The following is a 10000-nucleotide window of genomic DNA, read 5'->3' on the forward strand; positions in this document are numbered from 1 at the left end:
GTACTCGGGTTTCTTGAAGATCCTTTCGTAGATTTCGAAGGTCCCCCTTGAGAGGACCTTGGGGGTAGTGGAGTACTAAGTACTCGGGTTTCTTGAAGATCTTTTCGTAGATTTCGAAGGGTCCCCCTAATACCTTGAGAGGACCTTGGGGGTAGTGGAGTACTAAGTACTCGGGTTTCTTGAAGATACTTTCGTAGATTTCGAAGGTCCCCCCAATACCTTAAGAGGACCTTGGGGGTAGTGGAGTACTAAGTGCTCGGGTTTCTTGAAGATCCTTTCGTAGATTTCGAAGGTCCCCCTTGAGAGGACCTTGGGGGTAGTGGAGTACTAAGTACTCGGGTTTCTTGAAGATCCTTTCGTAGATTTCGAAGGTCCCCCTTGAGAGGACCTTGGGGGTAGTGGAGTACTAAGTACTCGGGTTTCTTGAAGATCCTTTCGTAGATTTCGATGGTCCCCCTTGAGAGGACCTTGGGGGATAGTGGAGTACTAAGTACTTGGGGTTTCTTGAAGACCCTTTCGTAGATTTCGAAGGTCCCCCTTGAGAGGACCTTGGGGGTAGTGGAGTACTAAGTACTCGGGTTTCTTGAAGATCCTTTCGTAGATTTCGAAGGTCCCCCGTAATACCTTGAGAGGACCTTGGGGATAGTGGAGTACTAAGTACTTGGGTTTCTTGAAGATCCTTTCGTAGATTTCGAAGGTCCCCCTTGAGAGGACCTTGGGGGTAGTGGAGTACTAAGTACTCGGGTTTCTTGAAGATCCTTTCGTAGATTTCGAAGGTCCCCCTTGAGAGGACCTTGGGGGTAGTGGAGTACTAAGTACTCGGGTTTCTTGAAGATCCTTTCGTAGATTTCGAAGGTCCCCCTTGAGAGGACCTTGGGGGTAGTGGAGTACTAAGTACTCGGGTTTCTTGAAGATCCTTTCGTAGATTTCGAAGGTCCCCCTAATACCTTGAGAGGACCTTGGGGGTAGTGGAGTACTAAGTACTCGGGTTTCTTGAAGATCCTTTCGTAGATTTCGAAGGTCCCCCTTGAGAGGACCTTGGGGGTAGTGGAGTACTAAGTACTCGGGTTTCTTAAAGATCCTTTCGTAGATTTCGAAGGTCCCCCCTTGAGAGGACCTTGGGGGTAGTGGAGTACTAAGTACTCGGGTTTCTTGAAGATCTTTTCGTAGATTTCGAAGGTCCCCCTAATACCTTGAGAGGACCTTGGGGATAGTGGAGTACTAAGTACTCGGGTTTCTTGAAGATCCTTTCGTAGATTTCGAAGGTCCCCCTTGAGAGGACCTTGGGGGATAGTGGAGTACTAAGTACTCGGGTTTCTTGAAGATCTTTTCGTAGATTTCGAAGGTTTCCTTATACCTTGAGAGAACCTTAGGGATATTGGAGTTGATACTGTAGAGCGTTATTAAATATCAACACTAAGTACTCAGGTTTTTTGAAGATCCTTTCGTAGATTTCGAAGGTCTAATACCTTGAGAGAACCTTTGGGATATTAGAGTTGATATAGCTTTATTAAATATCAACAGTAATTAATCGCATTTTCTAAAATCCTTTGGGAACATTATAAGGTTTTGGGTACTCTAATACCTTAAGAGGACTTTAAGGATATTGGAGTTAATGTAGCCTTACTAGATATCAAAAACCTCCTCTTAACTATTAGTCGAAGTTATTGGGGCTTCTGGTACCTCAAGAGGACCTTGAAGATATCTTAGAGATGAAATAATTTCTATTGACGATTCTGACGATATTGGGGCTCCTGATGTTTTGAAAGCACATCTGATACATTATGGAGTTGTAATTGTTTATCAGATAACAACTATTTATTCTCGTAGAGTCTTGAGAGTAATGGAACTCCTGGTATCTTGAGGCAACTTCGAAGATTTTTTAAAGCTGCTGTCGACTTACTAGAGAACGAAAGATTCGAATGGGACAAATTTAGATTTAAGAAAGAAATGGACAAGAACTGATTTACCAATAGAGTGGTCAACGAATGGAATAGACTTAGTAACCATATAATGAGTGCTGAAACTATTGGTTGTTTTTAGAGAAGGTTAGATAACTTTATGGATGGGGATGATAGGTGGTAATGGACATGGAACTGCCTAGTGTAGGCCTTATAGTCTCTTGCAGTCTCCTTCATTCTTATGTTCCTGTGGAAAGGATGAGTTCTTCCCAAAGTCTTGAAATTAGGTGTTTTTTCGTGTCCCTTGTTTCCTGGACCGGTTAAAACTTCGAAAATGACGGGAAATTGAAGTTCCTGACCTCCGTGAAGTTGGTCTTAAGTTACCTACATCATCATCACTTGGGGGGCATACGCCAGGGGTCGCGTCGCTTCACTCACACACCAGCGCCAGTCCCCACGGTCTCTCCGGGCAGGCTCCCATGCAGGCACCCTTCCCATTCCATTTTGCTGTTCGATGCCAAACAGCCCCATTTAGAAACAGAGAATCAGTACTCTAGAAGAGCGTTTTTTCAACCTTTTTACCCTTGCGTAACCTTTAAGATAGATTGCATGTCTCAAGGAACCCCTACGTAAAAAAACACATTTACCATATCTTTCTCATTTTATTTTTATTGTATTAATAGCTTAGATAGGATGATGTCTATATTACATTATTACAATAACCAAGAGTATGTCGTGCGTGTTTAATCATATTACGTATATGAAATTAGATAAAAAAAAATCAAAAGTGCATTAGCTTATCTCACTTGTTCTCGCGGAACCATTAGAGACCTTTTGCGGAACCTTAGGGTTCCGGGGAACCCTGGTTGAGAAACGCTGCTCTAGACAATGGTTTGACGATCGTCATATAGCCATGAACGATTATCGTTGAGCGATAATAGCACCGAGTAAAAATAAAACGTATAGGCAGAGAGGGGATAACTAGTTTTTCTAGGACTCTTGTATATTCAGTTCGTGTTACCCGTAGAGTTTCTAGACATGTGAAGTTAAGGTACTTTTTGCTTGGTACGATTAAATTGTCGTTCAACGATGATCGTTCATGGTCCAACGATGATCGTCAAAAGGTTGTCTAGAGGATCAATCCTTTGTTTATTGAATGGGGCTCTTTTGCTTCGAATTGTAAAGTACAACGTTGATCATTTTAACCTATAGTGGTGGCATTGAATGTTCCTTGTGTGCTGTACGTACGCACTTGTAGTATTGTGTATTTATTATTGTATATAGATTTTATTGTTACCATTGTATATTTCCGTGTGCATTTTTGTAATCATTTTAACCTGTAATTGTGGCATTGAATATTCCTAGTGTGTTGTACATACGTACTTGTAGTAGTGGGTATTTATTGTTGTATATAGATGTTATTCTTGGCATTGTATATTTCCGTGTGCATTTTTTGTAATCGAACCATGCGATTCGTGTATGTTTTCCCGCGAATCTCAGCGTCCCCACGCCAGTCTTGGTTCTGCCTCCCAAGCGACCGCATGCTTGTATATGTAGTGCTGTACAATTATTAATTTATTCATATTCAGTGTTTCACTGACCACCCCTATACAAACCGAGCGTATCAACGCACTTACCCAAATAGGCTTGTATATGTAGTGCTGTAAAATGATTAATTTATTCATACTCAGTATTTCATATGCCACCCCTATACAAAATCGAACGTATCAACGCGCTTACCCAATTAGGATGCCAGGTAGTAGGATGCGCGTCACCCGCCATTGGCTGTGGCAGGAGGTCAATAATCGCAACGAGCAAAGCGTTCCTTTGGGGGATTGTTACTATTAATAGTTTGTTGAAGTTCCTGGAACCTCGGAAATGGCTGGGTCATCCGTTCGGTTAGGTTGACCCAGGAATAATGGACTCAGACGGTCAGGAAATAGATTTAATTTGGAAGCGGGTACAAACAACTTCGCCAGCCGTGTAGTAACTGAATGGAATAAACTTCCTGCAGAGGCAGTGCAGTGTAGTACAGTTGCAAATTTTAAGATTCATCTAGATATACGCCAAAGCATTAGGCTGTAATGCCTACCATTTATTTTGTGTTTATTTATCTCTTTAATTTCTATTCATTGATTATTTATTATACATTATTATTATTCATCTGTTTGTGTTTTATTTATCATTATTTGTTTATTCATTTCATTTACTTGCTTATTTAGTTATTTATTTCATTTGTTATATATATTCGCATTCGACCTAGTTATGGACCAAAAGGTCTCCTACCGGCATGCTCTTCGTTTGTAATCCCTCTTTGCGTAGGATGAATGTTTTATATTTGCTAAATTTCATTGAGATTTAGTTTTCCTTTGTTTCTTTATTTTGCCACGATTGTTTCTCCAGAAAATGATATAGTACTGTAGTCTCTGAGAATTCTTCGCTGTTTAAAAAAAGAGCAAAGTGTAGGTCTTTAGAGTCCTTGGACTCTAGCTCTCTCTCTCTCTCTCTCTCTCTCTCTCTCTCTCTCTCTCTCTCTCTCTCTCTCTCTCTCTCTCTCTCTCTCTCTCTTTCTTTCTCTACTTTCTCTCTATCTATCTATCTATCTATCTATCCATCTATCTATCTCTCCCTCTTCCCCTCTTCCCTCTCTCTCTCTCTCTTTCTCTCTCTCCTCTCTCTTTCTCTCTCTGTCTCTCTATCTATCTATCTATCCATCTATCTATCTCTCCCTCTTCCCTCTCTCTCTCTCTCTTTCTCTCTCTCCTCTCTCTTTCTCTCTCTGCCTCTCTATCTATCTATCTATCTATCTATCCATCTATCTATCTCTCCCTCTTCCCCTCTTCCCTCTCTCTCTCTCTCTTTCTCTCTCTCCTCTCTCTTTCTCTCTCTGTCTATCTATCTATCCATCTATCTATCTCTCCCTCTTCCCTCTCTCTCTCTCTCTTTCTCTCTCTCCTCTCTCTTTCTCTCTCTGCCTCTCTATCTATCTATCTATCTATCTATCTCCCCCCATATCTCCATGTAAATAATCCCCTCCCCTTCGAAATATTTATGCCTTATATGGTCACCAATAAAACTGTCAATCTCTAGGACTTGTTATCGCCTTAGACTTGTTATGACAAGGATTTGCTTTAGCAGTGACATATCCTGTCCTTCATAGGGTGCGAATTTCTCGACGCTGTTGGCGCGGACATGTCACCAACATCGTGGAATTCTCTGTGACCGCTCGCCACGTTCACCGTGTCAGTAGACGGATTTCGCCACGTAACAGAGGTCGAAACAGACTGTCTGCCCCCTTAGCCAAAGCGCAAACTGAAACGCAATTGATCCAGGAGAAGCAGCACAGAGCAAAAGCAGGTTTCCTGTCGCTGGATTGAAGTACAATTTGAACTTATCTCACTTGAAATGCTGAGGTAGTACGTCTTGAAGCCTGCGTCGCCTGTGTCGCCTGCGTCACCTGTGTCGCCTGCGTCGCCTGCGTCGCCTGCGTCGCCTGCGTCACCTGTGTCGCCTGTGTCGCCTGCGTCACCTGCGTCGCCTGTGTCTCAGTTTGCCCTTAGGCTCTCCTCTATGCCTGCGTATTCATGGGATGATCATACTAAGCCCGGGACGACTGACCTTGCGAAAGGTCTTCGGGAAAGGACAAATGGCGGACCAGTTACAGCAAATCGCAGGGTATGCCTCTGGCGGATAAATATAATTAATCGAAGCAGAAGCGGATATCGTGCCCTGTGACACTGTGTGTGTGTGTGTGTGTGTGTGTGTGTGTGTGTGTGTGTGTGTGTGTGTGTGTGTGTGTGTGTGATTCACCATTGTCTTGGATCACGTTTTGGACTCGTGATTGACAGCTATTTCCCTCCCGGAAGACAGCTCAGAACTCGTGTATGACCGATCTATGGGTAATACTGTGACCTTACACGCACATACCCAACTCCCCGCCCACGGGAGTTGGAGTAACGACTCGCAGCGCAATGATATTGAAATAATTTCAGCTCTGAGCGGGATTCGAGCCCGGACCACCGTAGTGTCGGCCGGGAACTCTGCCATTGCGCCATCAAGTGAGAGAGTGTGTCTGTGTGTGTTTGTGTGTGTGTGTCTGTGTTTGTGTGTGTGTGTCTGTGTCTGTGTTTGTGTGTGTGTGAGAGAGAGATTCACCATGCTTTTGGATCACGTGTTGGATTAGTGATCTATAGCTGTTACCCTCCCGGAAGAAAGCTCAGAACTCAAATATACCCGATCCATGGGTAATGCTGCGATTTCACACACACACACACACACACACACACACACACACACACACACACACACACACACACACACACACACACACACACACACACAAACAAACAAACAAAAACACAAACACACACACACACAATTCATTGCCTACGAGAGTTGGAGTGCCGGCTCAAAGTGAAGCGTTGTTGTTATTGCAGCCCTGGGAAGGAATAGAACTCGGACCGCTGTATTAGCGGTTGCGAACGGTACCGCTGTGCCATCGAGCCGCATGTGTTTATGAGTGAGAGAGAGAGAAAGAGAGAGAGAGAGAGAGTGCGTGTATGGTCGTACACATGAGCAGATAACTACAACGAAAGTGAAACACATCAAAGCGTACATATTCGTTTTATTCACACACACACACACACACACACACACACACACACACACACACACACGCACTCTCTCTCTCTCTCTCTCTCTTCCTCTTTTTGTCAGTTTTTCACATAAAAAAGAAAAAAGAAAGAAAGCGAGGACGGGCGATTTTATTAGACAAAGCACATACGTTTGAGGAACTGTCTATGATAGAGCATAGATTGATTAGCTTGATGTGGTCATATACCTCATGATTTCGTAACCGACTGATAGATGATAAGGAAAGAATGGAGGTCTTGTACGTTTTGTACAAAGTCAGGAAGGTCGAGAATTTCCTTATCTGTATCAAATATAGCTTCAGGTTACGTAATACTTTTGTGACGAAAGCGATGTAAAATAAAGGAAATGCCAATTTGGGGTACAGATGTCCAGGACCAAATGTCCAGGACTAAATGTCCAGGACCAAATATCCAGGACCAAATGTCCAGAGGCGTTTATCTGCGAACGAAGCTTTCGCCTTTATCCTGGCCGAGCGGATTAGAGCGTCGCAACACAAGTCGATAGGACAGAGGTTCGAGCTCTGCCGCAAGTGAGTTGAACCAAGGGTATGGTTCATTGAATTCCACGCTACAAAGCTCTCTGTAAGGGGCACCGTCCTGGCTTCCTGATACGGGGAGTTCGCGACGTTAAATCGAATCATTATCATTTGCAAGATTCGAACCTTGTTTCATTTTGGCCTAAAACAGAGGATTTCAAGCAAATGGAGAGATGGTCCTCAAAAAAGGACTTGAATGATAAAGTCACACCATTTTATTATTATTATTATTATTGTTATTTTTATTATTATTATTATCATTATTATTATTATAATTATTATCATTATTATTATTATTATTATTATTATTATTATTATTATTATTATTATTATCATTATTATTATTATTATCATTGTCACTATTATTATTGTTATTATTATTATTATTATTATATTATTATTATTTATTTATTTATTTATTATTTCATTTTTTTATCATGAGAGGCACAAAATCGTCTGTCCTTAAGGCGTTATCACATTGGGCTTCCACGGACTTGACCAGCGCCGAGAGTCGAGAGTTCGTTTGAGCAAAAATGACTTCGGTTTCAATATCTTGTTTTTCAAATTTCCAAATATCAAATTACCTTTCCGTCATATATAAGGAAGCTGAATGATAAGAGATAGTAAACCTATACAAATGTTAGACATACTATTGAAATATTCTTAGAGAAGCCTAGATTTCTGTAAGCGAAATCATATTCTAGTTATTCACATGGAGGTTGGAGGTAGGATGTTGGAGGAAAAATAGCCCAGTGTGATAACCACTTTTGGTAGATAAATCGTCATATGACTCAGAGATAGCTGTCCTATTCTAATCGCGAAACCCGTGTTCGATCCTCGCAGGAATGTCGTAAATTGACATATAATCAATACAACTTCAGTGTCAGTAAAGTCGAGAATAGTGGTCATCGTTGCCCGAGTGGATTAGACCTTCGCTACTTGCGACAGAGGTTGAGGTGACGTCGGGTCGAACTCTGCCGGGAGCGAGTTGGACCAAGGGCATGGTTCATTAAATTCCACGCTATAAAGTCCTCAGTAAGGGGCACCGGCCTAGCCTCCTGATAGGAGAATTCGCGACATTAAATTGAACCACAAGTTGCCTCTAGCAGATGTTCCTGAAGACTTTTCTTGGTGAGTAGAGTACAGCACTGTTTGGACATACTAGTTAATTTTAGTGATAAATTTGAAATGGCAGTTGGTGTGACATGATCCTATTCTTACCCCCGGCACACTGTATGGGTTCAATCCCGGCAAACCCCGGACAAATTGTCCTCAGGTGAAATGAAATGACTGTTCGGTAAAATGTCCTGTTGGTAAAATGTCCGGTCGACAAAACATCCGGTTTGTAAAATGTCCGGTCGGTAAAATGCCTCACCGGTAAAATGTCTGGTTGGTGAAATATCCAGTCGGTAAAATGTCCGGTCAGCAAAATGTCCGATCGATGAAATGTCCGGTCGGCAAAATGTCCTATTGATGAAATGTCCGTTGGTTTAATGTCCAGCGGTCAACTGTCCGGCCATGAGGAGGACAGTCATGCCTGAACGGGATCTCAATCGCTCGAAATTTTGTTCAAAAGGTTAGACTTGCTATAGATATCTATTGTACTAAAAATAAACCATCGTCGCATCTATTATTGCTGTCATTGCGTCTAATTTGGTGTCCACTCAAACTTCTTAGTTGTGTTTACCACCAGCGGAACTGTACCCAGACCAATGCGACCCCATCACCTGTGTCCCACTTTCGGGGGACGCGCCCTACCGTTTTCAGGCAAGCCTGTGTCCTCCGTTGAGTAAGCGCATAATTTAGGAGGTAAGAGACGTCAATAGGCGTTCAGTTGCGACCGCCTCTCACCTATCTACTCGGATAGCCGGAACAAGTGACAGTCTTCGGTAGATGTTGGGGATTAAATCCGTCGTAACAACCCAAAATAAACCCCGCCCAGAATAGACCTGGGTATAGTTTGGCTGAGGCCAGAGTGTACCCCTGGGGAGGAATTGTCCTAGGCGAAACTATACCCGGGGTATAAATGAGCCTAGGCCAGACTATACCCCTTTAGGCCAGAATATACCCCTCCTCCCACTCTAACCCCTGTTATAGTCTGTACTTGGGATATACTATTGCCTATTACACCGGCTCCGTGCGGCTGCAATGCAAGAGTGAAGTTCAGCACCACATAGTGGCCTACATCATGCGCCATCAACACAAACCCCGATCTTGTCTGCCATCAGCACCGTGTTCCCTTCCTTCCCCCTCCCTTCCTCGACACAACAACTCGCCAGTTCATTCTAACGACTGATGGGAATGATAAATGTGCACCTGCAATCTGCAAGAGGTCCCCAACCCCGAACCACTTGTTGGCCCCCCGAAGAGATGGTCGCCTTTCTCTGGACTCGAGTTCCCCGAATGTTTGGAACAAATATCAACCGTGTTTTTTTCTCTGTGCATAAGGATCTTCGTTGCCACCCTGTGCAGGTTTAGGTTCCAATTTTTCTGATTAAAAACATGGCTCATAGTCTTATTTGTTTCTTACATTTCTTATTCAGCTCTTATGTCAAACCATAAGTAATAAATTGTCTCTAAGGCTGAGCCGTAAATGAGCATTGGGTCTTAATTGAAGTCTTTCGTACCATAGGAAGATTTCATATGAAGTTTTGAGCTCGAATCTAACCCGGGGATTGTCTCAAAGTCCTCCCTGCTAATTTCATGAATAATGGTCACGCGGCAGCCCGGTGGATACAGTGTCGAACTCATGAGCAGGTAGTCGTGAGTTCGATTCCCGGGACCCGCTGTGTGCTTTTTATGCTGGTTCCCTACAACCCTGGTCATGCGGGGATGCGATCCAAACATCGGCCTGATTTAAAAAAAAAAAAAAAAAACGGCTTGCTGAAACTGACAGGTCTTGCCCTACCAG

General features: G+C 43.0%; 1 protein-coding gene across 3 annotated transcripts in view; it reads left to right on the top strand.

Annotated features, from left to right (window-relative positions):
- The window catches only part of LOC143018209 (uncharacterized), a 462052-nt gene that overhangs the window by 406059 nt on the left and 45993 nt on the right, over positions 1–10000 (top strand). The gene's annotated exons all lie outside the window — the stretch shown is intronic.

Source organism: Oratosquilla oratoria, chromosome 34, assembly GCF_046742065.1.
Source record: "Oratosquilla oratoria isolate Oo_2021 chromosome 34, ASM4674206v1, whole genome shotgun sequence".
NCBI lineage: Eukaryota > Metazoa > Arthropoda > Malacostraca > Stomatopoda > Squillidae > Oratosquilla > Oratosquilla oratoria.